The sequence below is a fragment of the Oryctolagus cuniculus genome, chromosome 6, assembly GCF_051225735.1.
Source record: "Oryctolagus cuniculus isolate XC-2025 breed Fujian yellow rabbit chromosome 6, ASM5122573v1, whole genome shotgun sequence".
NCBI lineage: Eukaryota > Metazoa > Chordata > Mammalia > Lagomorpha > Leporidae > Oryctolagus > Oryctolagus cuniculus.
The window spans coordinates 11,321,354-11,347,085 of NC_142872.1; the positions used below are offsets into that span (position 1 = coordinate 11,321,354).

At 38.8% G+C, this 25,732-nt stretch overlaps 1 long non-coding RNA gene across 1 annotated transcript in view; it reads left to right on the plus strand.

The window, feature by feature from the left end:
* LOC149126012 (uncharacterized) overlaps positions 1-24,979 on the plus strand; it is a 496,014-nt gene extending 471,035 nt beyond the window's left edge. Inside the window, exon 4 of the long non-coding RNA XR_016235192.1 lies at positions 23,507-24,979. This is a non-coding gene — a long non-coding RNA (uncharacterized LOC149126012). The remainder of the gene's footprint in view (positions 1-23,506) is intronic.
* The last annotated feature ends 753 nt before the right edge of the window (positions 24,980-25,732 follow it).

Genomic DNA, 25,732 nt, shown 5'->3' on the forward strand with positions numbered 1-25,732 from the left:
CTCAAGTAGTTGTTCTTTTTCCAGTATTTGTTCTATGTTTGACCACTTGAAAGTCTTGTCCTGCAGAAGTATAGCTTAATGTGCAGACTCATGCAGATTTAAGGAACCTGGAGCTACCTAAGTCCCTTCTTCTCGTCACCTTTGCTGGTCATCACTCCAGGGCACCAGCCAGTCTGGCTGTGCAGTTCAGTGATGGCATGTGTTCTGCCTAGCATGTCGCTCCCAGCATGCTGGAGAGTGTCTGCAGGCAAAACCAAGGACATCATGGAGCTCATGCTTCTCTCATTGGTCTCATTCTGTACTACCTGTTGGCACATAGTTTGCCCTGTTTGACATGAATTTAGTGTAGGTAGCCTGCTTCTTTACCAGGTATCCCATCATGGTAGGAAGTAGAAGTATTTATAACTAGTGTTTCTTATAAATGCTTTTTTTCTTATCCGTTTTATTTTGATTGCATGCTCCTAGATTGCTGTTGCCTCATAAACAAAAATAATTTTTTGAATAAAATGGCAGATGAGTTTAAGTGTTTAGGAGGCCCTGAGGTTTAGCTCTAATATCTCCTGGGCCAGTTCATCTTCTTTTTTATGTTTACAACTGATTGTGTGTACATAAATCTGAAACATGGAATGACAGCATTGAGGGCATCCAAATAACTCTACTGACTGGTAAATGATCTCTTTTGTGGAATAAAAGTTCTCATTTTCTGCTATGAGCTGCTTACGTCCCTGTTTCCGGTTAGCTGTCGGGTGGCCACACCCTTCTGTGCGAGGTTTGAATACTAACACTGTCAGGTCATGCGAGTGAAAACCACAGGTTGTTTCTCTTGCCATTGTGATACTGTGCTTCTGACTTGTTTTATCTGTGGGAGTTTTGCAAAGGCCCAACCTACAATCAAAAGTAAATAAATGGAACACAAATTTTGAATCTGTTACATTTTATTTGCTTTTGATTCTCCAAAGTTGTTTTTTTTTTCTTTTTTGACTATCATAATAAAAAGTATGTTTGGCTGAAATAATTTTTTGTGTTCCTTGTTTTTTTCCCATTAGTTTTCAAATCATTAGAGTCAGAACTTGAGTGAAAAGGAGGAAGCTACAAATTGAAACTGAGGTTAAAACATAAAAGGAAAGATAATGTTAATTAACTTTTCTAAAAGAGAAAAGGAATGATGCTTACCAATGTGAAGTAACACAATAGCATCAAGAAGTGATGTGTTCCTGCAAACCTAATATTTCTTTCAGGTGGCTTATTGACCCTTTCACAAAAGAACAATAGCACTTCCTAAAGGGAATACTAATTTAGAGGATGTGGCTCAGTGTCTATCTGGTAGGTGTTAATAAGTCTCTCTGGGCTTTGTACAATCAGCTGTTACCTCCAAGTCTCTGGCGCTAACACCTGAGAGACCAGAGGCTAATTGTTTAATTCCTTTACTTCTCTCCCTTTTCTCACGTACACAATAGAGGATAATAAGAAGCTATTATAGCTTAAGGCTATTGGAAGATGTTCTGTTTAACCTTTCTTACATATAATGTGAAATCACTTAACAGTCTCTAATTTAAGGCTGCTACAGTTCTTTCCGAGCTCTGTGTGATACTCTGTGCCTGTTGCTGTATTCTCGGTAGCTGGGTGGTATGGATTCTTCTGAACGTGCACATGTTTGTGGCAACCCCTCACCTACTCTTTCCTCTCATGCATTTCCTCTCATTAGGACCTTTACACAGCTCCTACTAGTTTTAGATCTATTGATGTGTAATAAATCACTTAAGAACTTAGTGGGTTAAAATTGCAAGTCATAGTCGCCCATGTTGCACATCATGTAATTGAACAGGGAGGGCTTAGCTGGGAATTGGGGGAGCTGGGGTCATTCACCTGCCTGGTGTTTTAGTGCTGTGTTCATGGGCTCTTGCTGTCTACCCTAGTCCAGGCTGGCCTTCCTTCAAGTATGGCTGAGCTCAGATAGAGGGAATTCCAAGAGAACATGCCTCAGTGAGTAAGTGATTACCAGCCCTCTGCCTGCCTCCTGCTTGTTATTGTACCAGTGGGCAGTGCAAGTTACCTGGTCGAGCCTTGTCTAGAGTGACTTACAAGGGCATGGATACTAGGAAGTATGTTCATTAAGGGCCACAGTGGCTGAGAGGACAATTAAATTGTATGAAATTTAATGATTTTCATATAAGAATAGTTCTAAATATTCATGGAAAGATGAAATTACAGATATGTTTAATTGTTTTGAAATCCATACATAGATTTTGTATAATATGTATTTTCTGTGAACTTTTTGATGACCCCTGAAATGCACCAATTTCAGTTTTTTTTTTTCTTTTGCGCCAAAATATATCTTTTGATTCCATTTCCGGGGTTGTTGCTGTGGCACAGTGGGTTAAAGCTGCGGCCTGCAGTGCTGACATCCCATATGGGCGCCGGTTGAATCACCGCTTCTCCATTTCCAGTCCAGCTCCCTTCTAACGTGCCTGGAAAGCAAAAGAATATGACCCAACTGTCTGGGTCTCTGCATCCACATGGGAGACTTGGAAGAAGCTCCTGGCTCCTGGCATTGGCCCAGCACAGGCCTAGCCATGGCAGCCATTTGGAGGGTGAACCAGCAGATGAAAAACCTTTCTCTCTTTGTGTGTGTGTGTATGTGTGTGTTGGTGTGTGTCCCTCTCTTTCTGTAACTCTGCTTATAAAGTAAATAAATAAATCTTTAAAAAAATTCCATTTCCACAAACTTTTTGATGCACCATTGGAAATACCACCTGTGATATAATTCAGTAGCTCTCAAATTGCTGATATTTTAATTCCAGTTATATCTAAGGGTCCAAAGGCAGCACTTTAATTCATTGTACTAACTAGAACACTATGTGTTACAACATTTGAGGACATACACTTCTCATGGAAATAAAATATTGAATCCCAATTAAAAAAAAACAAAAACAAACAAAAAAAAACTACCTTTGCCCTTTCATAAAGACAATGGTGCCCTAGAAAGAATTCCAAAGAATTCTAGCAGTAATTCTTGTGAATTTATGTGGTTTATGGAAAAGCATTCCTCTTCTCAGCCTTGGTTTTCTTTTCTATAGTTAGACATTGAACCTGACAATCTCATTGAGTTCTTCCAGCTCTGTATTTTCATGTATTCCTCAGTCTGAATGGAAATACCTGAGGTGTCTTGAAATGCTGTCACAGTTTTTCTCAGGCAGTAGTACTGGGAATTAACACTTCTTAATTTTCCTTGGCCTTTCCGTGAAATGCATATTTTGCCATTAACAGTCTTTGCATGACAAAAGTTTTGACTCAAGTTATTCTCACTCAAAAGCAAAGCAATTATTATTATCATTATTATTATTATTTACCTATGGTTTCAGGGCTACACTCAGTCAAAAACAAGTTTTATGATCAAAAGACTTATCTATTCATTTGTTCTGCCATCCCTGCATTCCTTGACTCATTGACCAGTCTATACAATTACTGAAAAATTACTAAATATGAAAAATTCATGATTAATATATATTAATGTGGGCTCTGGAAACTGCAGCAGTTTTGCTTGGATACAATAATATGTTTTAATGTCATAAAAATAATTTTGAATTTCGGCTCTTGTATGTCAAACTTAAGCTATGCTACTTTGTACATTTTTTTTTTATTTTTTTTTTGATAGGCAGAAAGTGTGAGAAAGAGATTAAGACAGAGAGAGAGAATCTTTTATTCACTGGTTCATTCCACAAATGACTTAAGAATTGTGGCTTGGCTAGGCTGAATCCAGGAACCAAGAACTCCATCTGGGTCTCCCACGTGGGTGGCATTGTCCCCACTCCCTGAGCCATCACCACTGCCTCCTATGGTCTGCATTAGCAGAAGGTGAAATCAACAGCAGAGCAAGGACTGAAACCCAGGCATCTGATGTGGGATGTCTGCATAACACTGATCTCTACAGCAAGTGCTGGACCATATGTCCTGTGTTTGTGACACCTGTCAGGCCTCTGAAGGCATTTGAATTTATGGCAACATTAGGGTAAGCTACCTGTACAAAAGTACCGTATTATTAAAGAGTTTATTTTCTTAAAAATTGATAACCAGTCTGTATTAGGAAGTGAAGCTGCTCTTCAGAATTAAACCTTGAGGAAGAAATGGCTGTTAGGAGCTTGAGGAGCACAAATGAGAACAGCAGGTGCCATAGGAAGCTGGTGGTGGGGCCAGGGAGGCTCATGGATAAAATAAAGTCTGTATTTAGGTTGTATTTGACTTTTTACTTTGGTAAACCATTGACAGCTTAGGATAAGAATCATGAAAGAATTGTAGTTCATTTATTTGGATGAGAGGAACTTCAATTTAAACACAACTTACAGGTCAGGCACCATGGCATAGCGAGTAAAACCATTGCCTGTGGTGCCTGCATCCCATATGGGCACTGGCTCGAGTCCTGGCTGGTTCAGTTTGATCTGGCACCCTGCTAATGGCCTGGGAAAGCAGTGGAGGATGGTCCAAGTGCTTGGATCCTTGAACCCATGTGGGAAACCTGGAATAAACTCCTGGCTCCTGGCTTCAGAACAACCCAACTGGCTGTTGCAGTGAAGCGGAAGTGAGAGAGCAAGTTCTGTCCACAGGTTCAGTCCCCAGATGGCTGCAACAGTCAGGGCTGGGCCCCACAAAACCAAGGACAAGCTTCAGTACTCATAATTTGTGATTGCTGTCTGTTGTCTGTCTCTAGTTTTCATGGCAGAAATTAATGTAGATTTCTGTAAGAAAGAACATTTTCCAGTGGCTCAAAAATATTTCTATTATTTTTGGATACACTGCCAGAACTTTATAAAAATAATCTTTAATTGAATTTAATCACACTTTCAACTATTGTGATAGATGAAATATTTGTACAGTTTACTCACAGCCACTGAGTAGAGAATAGCAAGTTGTTGATATGTTAAAATTCAGATGAGTCAACATGGTAAAGATGTGCAATTGACTACCTATCAGTTAGTGTCCAAAAAGTTTTTTTTTTTAAGATTTATTTATTTATTTGGAAGAGATATGGGGAGAGAGAGGGAGAGATGGAGAAACAAAGAGATCTTCCATCCACTGCTTTACTTTTCAGATGACTGCAATGGCCGGGGCTGGGCTAGGCTGAAGCCAGTAGCCAAGAGCTTTTTCCAGGTCTCCCACGTGCAGGCAGGGTCCCAAGCACTTGGGCCAAATTCTGCTGCTTTTACCAGGGAGCTGGACTGGAAATGGAGCAGCATAATATGAGACTCTTTGAAGCAAGTAACTTGCTAACTTGCCAGTTTCTCAATGTCTCTCGTGTAGAGTAATATTTAGTATAATATTTTCAGAGTGTAAAAAATGAAGTATGTAAGTGTATACCATAGTAAACGAACTATTTTCTCCCTTATTCCCTAAAGGAATATTTGTTTTCTGGAACTAATCTCATGAAGAATCACTAAGTATCATCTGATTGTTCAAGGGAATATTGACTAAAACTTATTCATTCCTGTTTACATGGTAATTTCTCTATCATTGGTCTGTCAGTATCAACTTGATGATCTATGTACTGATTTTTAAACCAGATTGTTTTCATAGACTCTTTAACTGACTATTCGTTGTTTTTATTCAAAAAGAAACCCACTAGGGCAGGCACTGCAATACAGCAGGTTAAGCTGGCACTTGGATTTCTTGCATCCCATATTGGAGTGCAGACTTAAATCCTGGTTCCTCTGTTTCTGATCCAGCTTCCTGATGGTATATTCTGGAATGCAGCAGATGATGGCTCAAGTAGTTGATCCCCTGCCACCCACATGGACATATGGGCTCCTGGCTTCAGCCTTTCCCGTTCCTAGCTTGTTGCAGGACTTTAGAGGACTGAACCGGCTGATGAAAGACCTTTATGTGTATATCCATCTGTCCGACAATATCTCTCCCTTTCTCTCTCTGTCTCATGCTCTGCACTTCAAATAGAAAAAATAAGTAAAATAAAAATTTAAATAAAAAATTTGCAGTATAGGTGAAATTTGTCTAGCATACACCATCTATAAATGTTGCATTTGTTAATTATTTTTAATTTCACAGTTCAAAATTATTTTATATTTCTGTAATATATATGGATACTCACTTTCCTTTTAAAAAGGGAGGGCACATCACTATCTGAATACTACTCAAAGGAGAAGCTTAATATGGGTTTCCAGATCTCCATGGGAACGCAAAAATGTTCTTATAATTCATTTTTTAGAATGGAGAAAAAAAATGTTTCCATGGAGATAGGAAGGTGAGCTCCACAGAGGTGGCCCCGAGGCCACTGGCGTTCATGAGCACAGACAATTTGGTACCCTTCTTGATCCTAAGTATGTTTGAGGTGCTTCTTAATTCAACCTGAGTGGCAATGAACAGTTTAATTAAACAGCTTTTTTCTTATCTTCTGTGGAATTAAAACATCTGAGTTTGAGTTCATCATATTAGATTGGAAAGGTGATTATAAAGTACTACGGGGAAAATCTTTGAAAATATAATAACTTCAAGTTCAAGGATTATTGGGAAGACAAATGTTACTAAGACACCCATGAGATGGCAAAATGCCATTAATTTTTGGAAATTAAAAGAATCTCTTAATTAGTAGATTTTATCATGGAAGAAATGACCAAGTAGTGAGGGACAGGAAGTAGTATACAAAGCACCAAGTTATAAATTAGCCTGCCACATTAGGAAGTTGCAAAAGTCATCGTTTAGCAGTCCTGCCAGGAAAGGAACAGGCGTGGGAAATGCTAGAACAGTAACTGGAATGCTGTTTAGGGTTTTAAGGGTGCTTTTGAAGGATTCTACGAGTTTAAGTTGTGCTCAGGGTTTAAAGCAAATTGATATGAGCAGATGAGGGTTCCAAAAAAAGCCTGTTGGGGCTGTGTTGGAGGAGATTGGAAGCATATGAAACAGTAAAAAGAGAAACTAATTGGAAAGCCACTAAAACATTCAAAACAAGAAATACCAACGGAATAGTTCATGGGAGTGAATTCAGGATCTGTGGGGGAAAATGCAGATATTTTATCCTTTGAAAAAAATTTTGAACTCGAAACGTTCCAACGGACTCCACTGAAATACAAAGGATTGTAAGAAACTACTATGGGAGCCAGCGCTGTGGCGTAGCAGGTAAAGCTGCTGCATGCAGTGCTGACATCCCCTGTGTGCACCCACTTGAGACCTGGCTGCTCCACTTCCAATCCAGCTCTCTGCTATGGCCTGGGAAAGCAGTAGAAGGTGGCCCAAGTCCTTGGGTCCCTGCACCTGTGTCAGAGAAGAAGCTTCTGGCTCCTGGCTGCGGATTGGTGCAACTCCAAACGTTGTGGACACATGGGGAGTGAACCAGCGGATGGAAGACCTCTCTCTGCCTCTCCTTCTCTCTCTGTGTAACTCTGACTTTCAAATAAATATTTTTTAAAAAAGAAACTACTATGGACCTACATGCCAACAAATTTGAAAACCTGGAAGAAATGGATAAATTCCTGAAAAACAAATATGTATAAACCTAAAACAATTAAATCAAGCAGATACAGAATATATAAACAGACCCATGACAAGCATTGAGATTGAAGCAGTAGTTAAAAATCTGCTGTCAAAGAAAAGTCCAGGACCTGATGGCCTTATTACCGAGTTCTACAAAACATTTAAAGAGGCACTAACTACAATACTTTTCAAACTATTCCAAAGATTGAACAGGATAGAATTCTGCCAAACACTTTTTTGCAAGGCCAGCATCAATCTAATACCAAAACTAAATGAAGACACTGCACACAAAGAAAACTTCAGAAGTACATCCTTGATGAAGATATATGCAGAATTTCTCAACAAAGTACTAGCAAACCAAATCCAGCACCACATCAGGTAGATCATACCTAATGATCAAATGGGACTTATCCCAGAGATGCAAGGTGATTCAACATTTGCAAATCAGTAAACATCAGAAATCACACCAGAGGAATGAACAAAAATCATATGGTCTTCCCAATAGATGTGGATAAAGCATTTGATAAAATAGAGCATCCCTTCATGGTTAAAAAAAAGAAAACCTCCACAAAATTAGGTATAGAAGAAATATATCTAAAAATTATAAAGGCTGTGTATGGCAAACCAGTAGTCAACATCATTTTGAATGGGGAAAAGCTGAGTGTTTCCCATCAGGATGTCCACTTTCACCTCATATTCATTTTAGTACCAGCAGTATTAGCAAGATAAGTTACAAAGAAGGGAATAAAGGGGATCAGAATTGAAAAGGAGGAAGTAAAAAATCCATGTTTGTAGATGACATGATGCTGTGCATGGAAAAACCTAACCACTCCACCAAAAAGCTGATAGAACTGACTAATGAAACTCAGACTGATTTTATATCAGTCTGATGGTTTAAAACAGACATTACAATGTGGTGGTGACTTATAAGCCAAGTTGGGTCTAAATGTGTGTTAGCTTATTTTGTGATTAAAATAACTGAATTTCAGTGTGTTGTATTCAGCAGGTGTGTTTAGATCCAGTGTGCTACAGTCCTTACCGCTTTCTGATATATTATCTATTTCAAGTATTGATGTTACTATACTGACCACACTGATTTGAAGCACTTGAATTCATAACTAAAGTGTTCCTTAACTGTTAATAAAATGATCTTGGGGCCAGCACTATGGCGTAGTGGATAAAGCCATCATCTGCAGTGCCGGCATGCCATATGGGCACCGGTTAAAGTCTCAGCTGCTCCACCTCCGATCCAGCTCTCTGCTATGACCTGGGAAAGCAGTAGAAGGTGGCCCACTTGTGTCAGAGACCTAGAAGAAACTCCTGGCTCCTGCCTTCAGATCCGCTCAGCTCCGGCTGTTATGGCCATCTGAAGAGTGAACCAGCAGATGGAAGACCTCTCTCTCTCTCTGCCTCTGCCTCTCTCTTTCTCTAACTCTGCCTTTCAAATGAATAAATAAATAAATTTTGTTTGTTTATGTGCATAAATATAATTTATTAATTTACCTTCTACATTTATTTAGTAAATATATTAGTTGATATATGTTTGAATTAGTGCATTCACTTTTCTCAAGCTGTCTAAAGTACTTTTAGCCTTTTGTGAATATTTCAAGTATTGAGCTTTATAATTTTAAAATAAATATTTGTGGAGGCCGGTATTGTGGCTCAGAATGTTAAGTCGCCTCATGAAATGCCAGCCGCCTATATGGGCACTGGTTCAAGTCACAGCTGTTTGACTTCCAATCCAGCTCCTGCCAGTATGCCTGGGAAAGCAGCAGTGGATGGTCCAAGTATTTGAACCTCTACACCGATGTGAGAGACCTGGATGAAGCACCTGGCTCTGTCCTGGCCATTGTAGCCGTTTGGGGAGTAAACCAGCAGATGGAAGATTCCTCTTTCTCTGTCTCTGCCTCTCCCTCTCTCTAACATTGCCTTTCTAATAAATAACTCAATCTTTAAATAAATAAATATTTGTGAATATTTTACATTTTACTGTTAATTAGAAAAAGACACTGAGAAAACAAGTTGAGATTGCTAAGGAAACTAGTTGCTGGTGTTGGAAATCTAATAATACAGGTAATAGGTAAATTTCTTGTCTGAGCAATGTGCCTGAGACCAGACAACAAAAAGGGCAAATGATTATTGAGTATTTAAAATGTAACAAGTACCATTCTGTGCATTCAAATGTGGTGAACCTAGTTAATCTTCATAACAGCTTTGTGATGATTTTTACAGATGAGAAAATCAAAGCAAAAAGTGGTTAATTGCCCTCACTCTAAAACACAGCTACTAAGTGAGAATGTTTGAAATTTGAACTTAAGCAAGTTGTATTGGAGTGGATTCATACAATGAGATAAAGGAGATTACTTCTGCTTGTGGTATATAACAAAAGTTCAGCCCATCAATACTTGAGAATTTATGTGATAACACATGTCATTTAAATATTTTTATTATAGGAATTTACAAATATGTATAAAAGTAGAAGGAAATGCTGTGTACCTATCATGCCATTTTTGTGATAATCCACTTATGCTCAGTTTTGTTCAGCCATATTCCTTCAAAGTATGTAATCTGGGCTGGTGCTGTGGTGTAGCAGGTAAAAATACCACCAGCAGAGCTGGCATCAGGATCCGGTTCAGGATCCGGCTGCTCCACTTACCATCCAGCTCTCTGCTATGGCCTGGGAAAACTGTGGAGGATGGCCCAAGTCCTTGGACCCCTGCACCTGCGTGGGAGACTCAGAAGAAGCTCCTGGCTTCTGGTTCCTGGCTTCGGATCTGCCCAGCTCTACCCGTTGTGGTCATTTGGGAGGTGAACCAGCAGATGGAAGACCTCTCTCTCTTTCTCTCTCTCTGCCTCTGCCTCTGCCTCTCTGTAACTCTGTCTTTCAAATAATTAAATCTTTAAAAAGTATGTAATTACGATGTCATAATCACACTTAAACTTTTCTCAGTATCATTATTCTGTAAGTTGTATCATGTATATTTTGACTTTCAGGGAATGTTTGCCAAGCCTTGAAATATGAAATTATTTTATGATAGCTGTGATGTTTATGGAAAATCAGTTAAAAGCATAGTTATAGGAGTCCCTAACATCTAGTGCCTGGCTGGGTCTTGGCAGTACTTTATGAAATATGTAGACTTTAATTTCTTGCCTTTAAACTGCAGAACCAAGTTGCCTACTGTTGGCTTTCCATCTGTTTTTTTTTTTAAAGATTTATTTTATTTATTTGAAAGACAGAGTTACAGAGAGGTAGAGACAGAAAGAAAAGTCTTCCATCCACTGGTTCACTCCCTAGATGGCTGCAACGGCCAGAGCTGCACCGATCTGAAGCCAGGAGCCAGGAGCCAGGAGCCAGGAGCTTCTTCCAGGTCTCCGACACAGGTGCAGGGGCCCAAGGACCTGGGCCATCTTCCACCACTTTCCCAGGCCTAGCAGAGAGCTGGATCGGAAGAGGAGCAGCCGGGACTAGAAACGGCGCCGGTATGGGATGCTGGCACTTCAGGCCAGGACTTTAACCTGCAGCACCACAGCGCCGGCCCCTTTCCATCTGTTTTAATAGCCCTGATTAATATGCAAAATCATGGTTTATATGTATCTTAATACTTCAAGCCACTTCATCCACTTTTGAAAGTGTGGGCAATAACATTAAATTGGCCCTTTGCTGCTGCTGCTGCCAGAAGGGACTTCCCACGGCTCTGAGCGCTGTCAGTGTTGTGCAGTGCCGTACCCTGTCATCGTGGACTTCTCTGACAGTTTCCTTCCCGTCTGTTCCATCTTCCTGAGTGTTGAGATTCTGTGTCTCTTTCTGCTTTGTACAGGATGGCCTGACAGAAGCTTGCCTCTTTAGCAGAAATCACGTATTTTTTCATCTCTAGTTTTGGAAAGAAGTGTTCCTGTGAAACGCAATGACAGGCAGGCACAGTGGGCTGAAAGTCACCACTCACCCTGCCACAGCTTGCTTCTCTGAGAACCCAGAAGCAAGGCACTCAAATATTGACTCAGTGCAGAGGTCTAACTACAAAGAAAAATTAATTTGTGAGTCCTTTACATTCATTCCTAAACATTTTAATTGCTAAAACTCTGTATCTGTTACTTTCAGCTCATTTTTCTACTAGAATAGTTTAGTGAATATTAGTTGGGAAAATCTCATAAAAGGTGTTTGTAAGACTGGATAAAAGGAGATGGGGGAAGGATCCACATTAATTTGAATTCTAAGTGTATGTAAGGCAATTTAATTTTGTTACATCATTGAATTTTTAAGACAATCTTAGGAAGAACATATTGTCTGTGTTTTAAGGCTCTAGAAACTGATTTAGGTCAAATTACTTGCTTAAAGGACACATATTTTAAAGGTGTTAAAACTTTAAAATGTTTGCTTGTTACATTGTATCCTTATTAACCTCAGAGTCATGATCTTACTGTTTGTAGAAACAAAATGAGATATAAATATTTTATAGAATTTGGACAAATAATTATTTTCAGATAACTGAATTGGTACAATTATCTATCCATTTGCAAGAATGACAGGCTTACCCTTAATGCACATTATCTTAACCAAAGGAAAGAAGAACTTAATGAACTATAAAAACACTAATTTCAGAGATATTTCTTCTTTTTTGAAATGCTACAAACTTTTTGGCCATAAACTTCCTTCTTAATACTGCTTTTGCTGTAACCTGTAGGTTTTTGCATGTTGTTTTTCTACTTGAATTCATTTCATGATTTTAAAATATTTTTATTCATGTAAAGTGAGCAAATTTCATGTATTTCATATATATCATTTCAAGAGCATAATGATATTTTTGAAAAGTTGCTTCTTAGTTTCTTCCTCCAGTCTGCTGGTGTTTGGGTGTTAAGTTGCTTCATTTCCATGTATTTATGTGATTTCCAGAGTTTTTCTTATAATTTATTTCTAGCTTATTGCATTGTGATCAGAAAAGATACTAAATATGATTTGCATTTTTAAAAAATCATTCACACTTTGTGATCTTCTGCACCATCTATTCTGGAGAAGATTCTGTGTGCTGTTGAGAGGAGTGTGTGTTCTGCAGCTGATGAAGGCTCTGTCGATGTCTGTTAGGTCCTCAAGGCCTAGGGTGCAACTTAGCACTGCCATTTCTCTGAATTTTTCTGTCTGAATGATGAATCCACTTCTGAAAGTGGAGTGTTAAAGTGCACTCCTATTATTGTATTGATCTCAGTCTCTCCATTTAGGCCTATTGATACTTTATGCATTGGAGTCTTCCATTATTGGGGGCATATATATTAGCAGTTGTTATTTTCTCTTTCTAGATTGAACCCTTTTTCATTATATAATGACCTTTGATTCTTTTCACTGGTTTTGGTTTAAAATTATTATATTTGGTAGAGGTATGTCTACTCTTGCTTTCTTTTGGATTCCATTTAAATGGAATTTATTCCATTGTTTCACTTTCAGTCTGTGTTTCCTTAGAGGGGAAATGAGATTCTTGTAAGCAGTATATAGTTAAGCCTTCAACAATTTTCAATCCATTAAATCACCCTGTGTCTTTTAGTTGTAGAATTTAGTCCATTCATATTTAAGATATGTATGGATAGGTAAGGTCTTATTGCTGCCATTTTGATATTTTATTTACATTTTTATTGTACTTTTTCTCCTCTTATGGTCTTTATTTGTGGGTGCATAATTTTTTTCTCTTAGTGTGTTTCAACTCGTTGCTTATTATTTTTGGTGGCTCTGTTATAGATTTTTGCTTTGAGGTTACCATGAAGCTTATGATTCAAATCTTTTGGTTATAAAGAACCATTTTAAAGTGAATGCAATTGCACATTAATTATAAAGGTAGAAACAGAAACAAAAATGTGATAGATAAGTAAAAAGCTCTACATTTGCATTCTTAGCCTCCCCATAGTTTGAATTTTAATGTCCTAAATTGCCTCTTTCTATATTGCTAGTTGCTTAACATTTAATGTGTTTGTTATTATTTTTAATTGTTCTGTTTTCTAGTTATTGTAGTAGATATATGAGTGAATTACACACCATATATACAGTATCAAACCTTAATTTCTCTGTATAGTGACTCATATCATTGAGTTTTCTACCTTCTGATGTTTTCTTTTTATTCATTAGCAGCTCTTTCTTTCAATATGAAGATCTCTCTTTGGTATTACTTTAAAGATAAGTCTGATGGAGATAAATTCTTTCAGCTTTTGTTTGGAAATGTCTTTATCTCTCCCCCATATATTAAAGGTACATTGCTGGGTGCAGTGCTCTGGAATGTCAGTGGGTCATCCTGCAACCTCTTGGTTTGTAAGGTTTCTGTTGAGAGTCTGCAGTCAGGTGAAATCAGGACCTCCTTGTACATTATTTGTTTTTCTCTTGCAATTTTGGAAGTCTCTGGAGCTGTAATGTAACATGTTTTGAGATATGGACTTAGTTGACTCAGGTGACCTCTGACCTTTCTGTTCCTTGATAGTTGTGTCTTTCTCTAATTTGGGAAGTTTTCTGTTACCTTCTTCCTATGTTTCCTGCTCCTGGAACACTTCCATGTCAGTCTCTCTGATACTGTCTCTTTTCATGATTTCTCAAAGTTTCCATCAGCAGTCTTCTTTGTCGTTGATTCCTGTTTGGATTTTTCCTTCTGACTGTATATTTTCAAGTAGCCTATGTTTGAACTCCCCAATTCTTTCTCCTGTTTGATCTGTTCTGTTATTGATGCCTCCTGCCACTTTAAAAATTTTGCTTAAGGGTGAGCTTTGTTGCACAGCAGATTAAGCTGCTACTTGATATGCCCTCATTCCACACTGGAGTCACTGGTTCAAGTCCTAGCTCTTCCATTTCTAGTCTAGCTTCCTGCTAAAGCACTTGGGAAAAGCAGATAATAACAGTACTTCCACTCTGTCACCTACCTGGGAGATCCAGGTAGCCTGGCCGACCTCTAGCTGTTGTGGTCATTTGGGGAGTGAATCACTGGTTCCGGGTTCTCTCAATCTCTCATTCAGTCACCTGTTAACTTTTTCACTCTGCCTTTCAAACACATAAATCTTTTTAAAAATTCTGTTAGTGTACTTTTCAGTTGAAGGACTTCTATTTGAGTTTTTAATTTCTTGCATATCTCTGTAAATCTCTCTGTAAGAGTATTATGATGTTTCTTCATTATTTTTGAAGTTTTTGTAACAAGCATATCTTTTATAATCAGATACAATAAATCTAATGATTTCAAGTGTCATAAATTTTGAAATTATTCTAAATTGAAATTATAAATTTCAAGAATGACAATTCTGTTAGATATGATATATTGCTGAGTTTTTATTTAAAATACTTCATAAAATTACCTAGTATATTAGTAATAGGCAGAAAAGAAATAAAAATGAAATATCCAAGCATAAACTTCAATACAATGCCCCAAACATAACATTTATATTTGAAAAATAAGGAAATACTATCAAAATGTAGGAAAATGCATCCAAAGTAGCATTAAAGCATGAAAACAGAGATTCAACATACAAGATTTCCATGGTTACCGAGCTAGTCTTTTTATTTGTACATAAATGTAGTGGTTCACTGATAAGGACCAAAATATTTGCATAAGAATAAAAAGATTTCTTGAAGGATCTGTCCGAAACTGAGTATGGTATTTCCTTGTAGAAAGCAAAAGTGACTAAGATTAGTATAATTGTCAAGAGAATTCTTTTTCTTAATTATAATTGTATTTATCAAATATTTATTAATATGTTAATTTGTACAGTTCAAATTTATTTTTAAATAATTATAAAAATGTTTATGAGTTGAAATTATTTTTATCTTGATGCTAAGAGTTTACATATCTGTCAAAGCTCTTGGTACTGTATTCCAAAAATGGTAAATTTTAATGTATATAAATAATAATACTTTTAAATTGTAACTAGAAGAAGATGCCTAATTCTATAAATAAATGTCATTTTAAATCATAAGCTTTGGCCGGCGCCGCGGCTCACTAGGCTAATCCTCCGCCTTGCAGCGCAGGCACACTGGGTTCTAGTCCTGGTCGGGGCGCTGGATTCTTTCCCGGTTGCCCCTCTTCCAGGCCAGCTCTCTGCTGTGGCCAGGGAGTTCAGTGGAGGATGGCCCAAGTCCTTGGGTCCTGCACCCCATGGGAGACCAGGCTAAGTACCTGGCTCCTGCCATTGGATCAGCGCGGTGCACCGGCCGCAGCGTTCTGGCCGTGGCGGCCATTGGATGGTGAACCAACGGCCAAGGAAGACCTTTCTCTCTGTCTCTCTCTCTCACTATCCACTCTGCCTGAAAAAAAAAAAAAAAAAAAACCATAAGCTTTTTAACTATAAAATTTCTATTATAACCATTAAAGTCTGTTTACTAGATCAATCACATTTGAACAGGCCACTGGGCACAAAGACTTGAAAGTATTCCTTTACTGAGTATTGTTTTCCTCAACATGAAATGATCTCACATTTAGACCTGTGCCAGCTTTAATGAACTGAATATCATGAGAACAAAAGCATGTTAGTTTATTAATAGACTTCCATATTTCAATTCTTGATTTATATATCTAAGCATTCCAATCTGTTGTACACAGTAAGGTGCTCATTTTCCTCTGGTATCACTGGCACGGACCTTTCAGTTACCAAATCAAGATTACTGAACAATTTATACAACAGCTGCTGATTTCACCAGAGGACACAGTGAATTTCTCAGTTGTTTTGGGAAGACATAAATTGTGATAAAAAAAAAAAACTTCTTGAGTGAGTCATCTTAAAATTTACAATTGGAAGTAATAGGCCTCAGCAGATATTCTGCTCTCAGCTCAAGCACTCTTTGCCCTCGACACTACTATAGCTCTGCTAGATGCCCACTGTACTCATAGAGTTCCCTTCCTGCCTCAAACAACTTCTATGAAGGGTAAGAGTTGATAGATGAGTACTCTAGATTTCTAACTCCTTAAGCAAGAATGCTGAGGTGTGTCCCATCTACCTGGTCACCTGGGTGGTCTATGCATCTTCTAAGAAAACTCTATGTTGTCAATTGCCTGTACACTTTTTGTTCCTGTTCTTAAAACAGGAATGGTTATTTGAAAGGCAGAATAACAAAGAGGAACACACACACACACACACACACACACACGGAGGGAGGGAGAGAAAGAGAGAGACACCTTCTATTCACTGGTTCACTCTCCAAATGACTGGAACAGCTGGGGCTGGGCTGGGCCCAAAGCCAGGAACCAGGACTTTCATCCAGGATTTCCACATGGGTGGCAGAGACTCAAACACTTGGACTATCATCCTCTGCTTTCTCAGGCTCATTATTAGGGCACTGGATCATAAACAGAGCACCCAGAACTTGAACCAACACTGTGATCTGGGATGTGGGCATCTCCTACAGCAGCTTAACCCACTGTACTACAATGCTGACCCCTGTTTTTATTCTTTTGGCATGCCTTGCAGATTCTGCAATATTAATCACTGGTATGAAACCAATGGCTGTTTTCTCTACAAAATAGTGATTGTGTACATTAATGTATTACGTATGAATCTCAAGAAAATTTAAAGAATTATACATTTGATGTTAATGATATCACTACTGGTGAACAAGAATTATTAGACTATCATTGCAGCTTTCCCGCTTTGATACCTTTATGTGACTGGCTGAGAGTGAAGAAAATAGGGAGAAATGTCACTTATTTATTTAAAGTCACATTAAATATGAGCCAAACATCCTTTCTCATGGCCAGTAGAAAATCATATCACTCATTATTGAGGCTTCCTTGCATAGCTCAAATGCATCAACTAAGCAGCTTCCTTCATCTGCTCTCCTGTCCTTGGCACTGACTAGCAGGACACTCAGAGACCTGTGATTTCATACATCTTTCTTTTTCTTTTTTCCATTTATTTGCAGCATTAACTATATGAGGTGTCTTCAAAAAGTTTATGGGATTTATGTACTATGAAAAAATTATTTCAAAATTTTTTTTGCACTAAAACAAACCTATCAATTATTTTCATTTTCCATGAAATATTTGGTGACTGGGAATTCATATGCTTAGCATACAACTCAGTCCATTTTTCTAAAAATATCCTGCTAAAAGTCAGGGCCATCTCATCTGGTAACTTGACATTTATGCACCAGCACTGCCCTTGCCATCTCCCTCCTTAGATTGCACATGGAGGTGAACACAGGATCTCCACTGTGTTGAAAAACTACAAAAATCTCTCACAGTCTTACTCTCAGGATTTTGTTTCTCTTCATCTTTGCTTCTGCCCATCCATTTTGCAAGTAGTGCAATCCACTCCAGGAAATAAGAATATCGGAAGCTAAAGCCATGGAGGGAAGTGACTACATGGTTCCTGCTTCTATCCCAGCAACAAAACCCTTCATGGGACAAGGTAAAGGACCAGATCCTTGGGAAGCAGTGGGGAGGGTTGCCAGTTGCTAGCTTGTTCATTAACTAACTGCTTCGTGTTGGATTCCTCTGGGAATGGGTCCTGCAGATCAGGACATTTCTTAGGGAGTGCTGTCAGCATTAGGAGCTGTGGTAAGATGAAGGCAGAGGGATCAGATAAAGGCAGAACCTAAACAGTCACAGTAAGGACCTAAACAGTCACAGTAAGGACTCAGCTGGTTGCACAGACAGGTCCCTCTAGAGTTGTCCATCCTCAGTTTTGAGAGAGGGGGCTGGACCATTACAATGCTTCATTGACCAGCCCTTGGATTCAGGTTGTCTCTATTAAGACCCGCAGCCTTGAGGAAGACCTCCCCCATGAGAAAGTAACCAAATCAGGGGGAGGAAACTTCGCAGAGGATGGCAACTCTCCGACTCCACTTAAATTCACCAATTACCCCAACAACATCTCTTTGTACTTTCTTTTGTAGCTACTGGTCCCCAAGCGGTTTACAATGGAGAAATCTGATAGATGCCAACTTTACCAAGTGATCAGTTTTAACACATCATTAGTGGGATAGTATCATAGGGTGCCCCCTGAGATAGTGCCAAAGATGCATGGCAGAGCCTGGCCAAGTGCATACATCTGACGGATGCGTGTTAACAGTTTCTGCAGCATGCAGGCCTGCACTCTTCGAGGTGTGAGGAACACAAGAAGCGGGAGGGACTGATGACTTGAAGGAGTCTGATGAGACACGGCAGCTTGAGTGGCATCCTGGACGCATAAAGAGATATTGCTCAGAAACGTGATCTCTGATTTGGAGAGTGGTGGTGTTAGTATTTCTTTACTGAATGGCAAGGGTGCTTGGTGGTAAGCCATAGACAAACCTTGGTTTTGTAGCACACAATGGAGTGTGTAGATGGAATAGGGTGCTCTGGGAGAGAAAGTATACAGAGAACAAGAGGCTATAGACATATCATTAAAAGATAGCACTTGTCTGTGCTCTCAAGGAACAGTGGTTTTCCTGCTAACTACTTGTTGAGCTATTTACTTAGTGTAGGGTTAATCTTGTGATTAAAACATAAATTGAAAGTATGTCATTGTAAAAATTCAAATAAAAATAAGGAAAGAAGAGGAAGGATGGGAGCAAAGGGTGGGAAGTATTAGTATACTCTTAAAATTATATATAATGTACATGCAGTTTGTTCCCTTTGTATAAATGTTTAAAATTATTAAAAAGATATTTTAAAATAAGATTTTTTTTGTCTAAAACTTATGACTCTGTCAGATGAGTGAAACCTTAACTTTGTGCCTCTCAGTTCAAATGCATTGTACTCAAAGTCTGTGGAGTAATTTTTGATGCAGAGGTAAACCTAAGAGATAGAAAAAGAGCATTTTATGTTTCATGGAGACTTGAGTGTTTTGAGTTGCAGTACTTTGGCTAAATCAAAGCAGGTGAAACTACTTGAGAATGTGTGACACTCAGAGCAAGAGGCCACATTGCTAGAGGGAAAAAGACAGAGAGAAACAATAGTTTCTGCAGACTCCTGACTTTGTTTGAAAGGAAACTTCTATCAATCTCAAAGTTGCTCCATTATATTTGACTGCTTTTCTCTGTTTTCTGCCAAAGCCATTTTCTTTTTCTTTTCCTTTTTTTTAAACAGTTTTCTTTATTGGCTTCCATGGGAAAGAGCTCTGTAACTTTAGTGCACATTTGTAGTTGTGAAACGGTTTTTCTTTTTTAATCCTTTTGTTTACTCCAAAAAAACGAGTCAGTGATGTTGCCCAACAGTTGTTGGGCAACAGAGGCCTGTCTCTTGTTAATGTCACAAGTTGACTTTTCTTGGAAATCAACAAGTGAGTAAACCAGAAGAAGGCCAACTGGAATGTAATAAACATGTCTTTCAAACGAAGGGCAATTACTTAATGCTTTATAGGATTATTATGTACTTGTCTTTCTTTTGAAAGAGTGTACATGAGTCTTACTGAAAAAAAAAATCTCCTCAGACTTTCTTGATATTTCTACCACTTTCAAAGAAGAGGTTCAGTTAGGAGGATATAAGTAATGCATATTTTGCTCATTGCTATTTTAAGGGAATTAGTTCCAGAGTCTATTAAAAAGCCCAAACATTCACCCATTCACCTCATTCACCTTAGCAACCTTACTGTTTTTTTTGTTTTTTTTTTGTTTTGTTTTGTTTTTGTTTTTGTTTTTGTTTTGGTGACAGGCAGAGTGGACAGTGAGAGAGAGAGAGAGACAGAGAGAAAGGTCTTCCTTTTGCCGTTGGTTCACCCTCCAATGGCTGCCGCGGCTGGCGCACTGCACTGATCCGAAGGCAGGAGCCAGGCACTTCTCCTGGTCTCCCATGGGGTGCAGGGCCCAAGCACCTGGGCCATCCTCCACTGCACTCCCTGGCCACAGCAGAGAGCTGGACTGGAAGGGGGGCAACCGGGACAGAATCCGGTGCCCCAAATGGGACTAGAACCCGGTGTGCCGGCGCCGCAAGGCGGAGGATTAGCCTGTTGAGCTGCGGCGCCGGCCCCTTACTTCTTAAATGTAAAAAAGATACCTATCTTTGGCAATTTTCTTGATAATTGGTTAAAAGTTTTCCTTGCTTCCTACTATAGCAAGTTCTTTGCTGCATACAGTCTGAATCCAAACGGTTCACTTCCTTACCTGTTCTTTCCTCCCTGTGGTGCCTCTTTAACTTGCTTGCCGCCTGGGCGAGTCAGTCAACTCCTCTGCTTGTGTGTTGATGAGTGACAGTGACTATTGGGATCTCAGCAGTTCCCTGTATTCCAGACTCTTTGTGGCAGGATGCAAAGAGAAATAGGAAGTAAAAAAAAAAAAAAAAAATTGGGAGGAAATGACTGTTTTCCTTCCCTAGTGTGATCTTTTTTCCTTCTTCGTTCTCCTGACCTGTCTTGTCTCTTTTTGGCATGCCATTTTGAAAGGAAGATGGGGAGCTCCCATATGGGGAAAAATGCCCATGTTATTGAGAAGGAAAAAAAATAGGAAGAACAATCTATCCTTTTTTTCTTCATAAAGTTGTGTGTTGATCGTTTTTGAGCTCCCTGAGCTAGAAGAGAATAGGGATTTGTCTTCAGGAAGGTGATGTTCTGCAAGCAAAGACATAAATAAAATCCATACCCCCCTCTCCTGAGAGCCTGTGCTCAGGAACTCTGAGAAGCTCCTTCAGCAAGCCCTACCTCTATAGGAGCAATACCGTTGTTTTGTTTTATTTTAAAATGCGTAACACCTACATAAAATACCTGGAATGTGTACATAATTTTCCTAATTTGTTTTCCCTTAAATTTTTACTTGTCCTTAAACAAGATTGGTAACACCCACACGCTGCTGTTAAAATATGTGTTAATGACTCTGCCTGTGAATTTTAGGCAGAGAGGACTTTTCTCAGTGGAAGGAATGAGCTGGCAACCCAGGAGATACAAAGACCTCTTTACATCCTCAATGGCTTCCTCATTGTCTCTGTCTTGATTTAAAAAATAATAATAAACATAGCTGCAAGACAGGCATTTTCTCTTCCACAGACTAAGAAATGAGGTCCTAAGAGGTTAAGGAATACCCTGAGGATGCACTTGCTCTTTCATCTGCTTGGAATCTCTCTCTCCGTGCTCAGGGCTGACACTTTCTCATTCATTGTTTAGGTTCCAGTCAAATAGTGCACCTTCTTTGGCTACTCTTAGTAGTTCTGCTTCCTCTGTGAGGATAGGACACTCGTTGTGACATTCTGTCCTTTCCTTCTTGGCGTTTATCATTTTGGACATGTGTGTGTGTGTGTGTGTGTGTGTGTGTGAAATCCAAGAGGGAATGGAATTTGTTCTCTTTACTGTTGTAGCCCCAACTTCTTGCTCTGTGCATCATATGAAGAGTTTTGTGTGAATGGATACACCCAGGCCATCCTAGTTTGGAAGATGTCAGAAGCTCTCTGGGGAGTGACAGAAACCATATCCGTGGGCCTTCGCTGGTGGCTCTGAAAATGTTTTTCTGCAGAAACAATAGGGACCGACCCAGTGATGAATCTGCGATGTGTCTGTGCCCTCCAGATGGATTCTTAGCAAAATCCTGTCTGCCTGTTTAGGTTATTGCTTAAGAAACAATGTTTAATCTTTTGTGACCTGGATATTGTGTAATCTCCTGTTGGAACTGTTGTCCATTAGCCCATGCACAACAACAAAGGAGTGGTTTTTTTTTTTTTTTTTTTTTTCTGGAAGATTATGGTCAAAAGGTACAGACTGTGACAAGAAAGAAAATTTCTCTTGGGAACATAATCTGATCCAATAAAGGAGGGATGACAGTATGATTTCATTACAATTATACTGAAAACTACTGAATTAAACAACCACAGTACTTTTCACCCTTTCAATCCCACTCCACAGTTTCCACGTACAGACTTGGAGCAGAAATGACATTTCCCTTTATATTTTCTTATCCTCCTCCTCGCAGTAATTTATAAATATCCAGAATCTCTTTTTACTCATCGGGCTTTGAATGCGCTCGCGATTATATTTTGATATCTCGTCTCCCTATTTGTAAAGATGCTTTTCCTCTTTATTTTTTTAAATATTTTATTTATTTATTTGAGAAGTGGAGTTATAGACAGTGAGAGGGACAGAGAGAAAGGTCTTCTGTCCACTGGTTCACTTCCCAAATGGCCGCAACAGCCGGAACTTTACCCATCAGTAGCTAGGAGCCAGGTGCTTCTTCCCGGTCTCGCCTGTAGGTGCAGGGGCCCAAGGACCTAGGCCATCTTCTACTGCTTTCCCAGGCCACAGCAGAGAGCTGGATTGGAAGAGGAGCAGCCGGGACTGGACCTTGCACCCATATCGGATGCTGGCGCCGCAGACAAAGGATTCACCTACTGTGCCACAGTGCCGGCCCCTTTCCTCTTTATTCTCATATTTTTGGATAATATCTGATGAAAAGATTCTCCACTTCTTATATTTAGGAGATATTTAAGAAATTCATTCTCTCTGTAGCCCATCATGTCATTTTCCTAAAATTGCTTTCAGATGTTATCTTTTTCTTTCTGCCAGAGAAGGCTAAAGTTTAGCTTTCTAGAGAGTACTGATGAAAATTAGAGCTCTGTTTTCATTACATGATTGATAAATTAAAACATAAAAATGAAAACCTTTTCTGACAACTAAAACAACATATTGACGCCTGTCATTCTGGCTAGAAGAAATGTTTTGTGAAGAAATATTCTTTGTATATTGTATATAAATCTACATATGAAGTTAGACATCAGTTCTGTTTCTTCAGTAATTTTAGCTGTAGTTGAATACATTTTCATTCTGTGACTTTTGTGACATTCTTACAACATTTTTCTTTATTACATTTTTAAAACTTTTAGAATTAATGTTTTCATTTTATGGATTTTAGAGGAGGGACAGAGCAAAATTGTGTTGGGATTCTGTGAATTTTTCTGTTCATGGAAATTTTAAAAATGTGACCTCTTCCTTCAAAAAAATGATGACAGTGACCTGATTTTATATATATATACATATATGTACATAAAATCATATATATATGAAGATTTTTTGAAAATTAAGATAAATTGTCCAGAAGGGAAAATAACTACTAATCAGAACTACATATTATATTATACCTTTACATCAGGAACAACTTTCTTTTTTTTTTTTTTTTTTTTAGACTTATTTATTTTCTTGAAAGTCAGAGCTATACAGAGAGAGAGTGAGAGGTCTTCCATCTGATGGCCCACTCCCCAGTGGGCCGCAACGGCCAGAGCTGCACCTGTCCGAAGCCAGGAGCCAGGAGCCTCCCCTGGGTACCCCCATGCAAGCACAGAGGCCCAAGGACCCGGGCCATCCTCCACTGCCTCCCCAGGCCACAGCCCAGAGCTGGATTGCAGGTGGAGCAGCCGGGTCTTGAACCTGCGGCCACGAGGGATGCCGATGCTTTCAGGCCAGGGCATCAAGTCCGTTGCGCCACAGCACCAGACCCAGGAACAGCTTTCTTAGTCTCTTAAGAGTAAAAATCTTAGCATATTCAACTGCGGAATGGGAAAGTAAATTGTGGTGCAACACGATAGTAACCGAAGGTAAAGTACTGGTGATATATTTGGCATCATGAGGACTCTTAAAAGCATTATGCTACGTGAAGAAGCTTGACACCAAAGTAATTGCATATTATATGATTTTGTTTATATGCTATTCTAGAAAAAGCAAAGCTATCGGGCAAGATAAAAGCTTAATGGTTGCCATGGGTTGAGGTTTGGGGAAAGGAGTTGTCTATAATGAGGCACAAGGAAACTTTCTGAGGTAGAAGAAATTTTCTATCTTCACTTGAATGCATTTTTCAGAACTCACAGACCTACAAACCAAAGCTGTGTTAATTTTATTGTATATAAAATATGCTTAGTGAACCCACTTGTAATAAGCCAAATTTGATCATTTGTGAGTTTTATAAGTTTTGTCCCTAGAAAATTCATTTTCTTAATTAAGTATCTCACCAAATCAAATAAACTTTCTTTTAAATAAAAACAATGGCATCTTGAACAAAACCAGTTTTCTGCTTAAATATACACTGTTAACTTTTAGAACGAAAAATAACAATAGGCAGGAGCAAAGGGAAGATTTTTGGCTTAAGTGAGATTAATTTCTGTCCTCTATAGCCAGTAGACAATTTTTATATTTGATAAATCAAGAAATAGAATTATAAAAATGTAATATTTATCTTGTCCAAATTTAGAAGAGCCCAAAGGCTAAAGTGGTTTAAAATGATGTCTTCAGTGACCAGACTTAAAGTTGGAAGACTGGACAAAAGGACTGTTTCTTTTTATTATAAGCTCCATTATATTACAAAATTTGAGTGTTCAGCCATGTACTTGTATTGATTTGGCACATGACATACTCTAAGAAAATCTGCATCTCTTAGACCGAATTTTATCAGCTAATCTGGATACCTTCTGCTTGTCTACCCAGATCTCTGTCTGAATGTTTTCTTGTAGCTCTCTGCTAGAGGCTGATCTGAATGGCCAGTGTAGGCAGTGATGATGTTGAAGGGAGGGAGGAGAGTGAGGTCATCCGGCTCCTTCCAACAAGGTGTGAAAGGATAACTACATTCCTCAGATCAATGTGTTCTTCTCAGGATGACTCGATATACTCAACACTTTTACATTATTATAATTTATTCCCTTTTTCATCCCTTTGGGCCTAGTGATTGTAACAGTTTGCTCTGACTGCCCCAGGGCACTATGCTATCCTTTGTAGTTTGTACATCTTTGCAGTTAGTCAGTTTATTAAATCTATTTTGAATTATACTACTTTTAGTGTGTCATTATTTCCATCTGGGGTTCTAATTGATAATAAGCCTAATTAGCATTCTCAGAAAATGAAAAATGAGGAAGATAATATAAAAGGTATTAAGGAGTGTGACAAATTAAACAAAATTGGATTCTTGAATTAACAAGTGAAACTGATACCTGTGACACTGGTTCCATAATGGGGGTAGAAAATGATTCATTAATTAGACCGTGTGCATCTCTATCTCTTTGTCAATGGTTTCAGAAGTAATTCCAGGAGAGTAGGGTTCACTGTGGCTTGTGGAATAAACCGAAGCATGGATTTTCATGAACCCACAATCACAGAATATGGAACCTGAGATATTTTCTTCACATTCTTCCTACGTGTGTCAAATACTATGCTGCTCCTTTTTACCCCTCTAGTCTTCTGCTTGCTCCTCAGGGGTAGTATTCTGCCTTATTAGGGTTTCCTTCTTATTGTGCTCCAAAGACTGACTGATAGTCAGGTAGGATCCCAGGATAGCCTATTAGTAGGCTGGATGGTTTCCAGAGAACAGAATCATAAAAATACAGGTGAATATAATATTCTCCCCAAATTCATTTGTTAAGGCTCT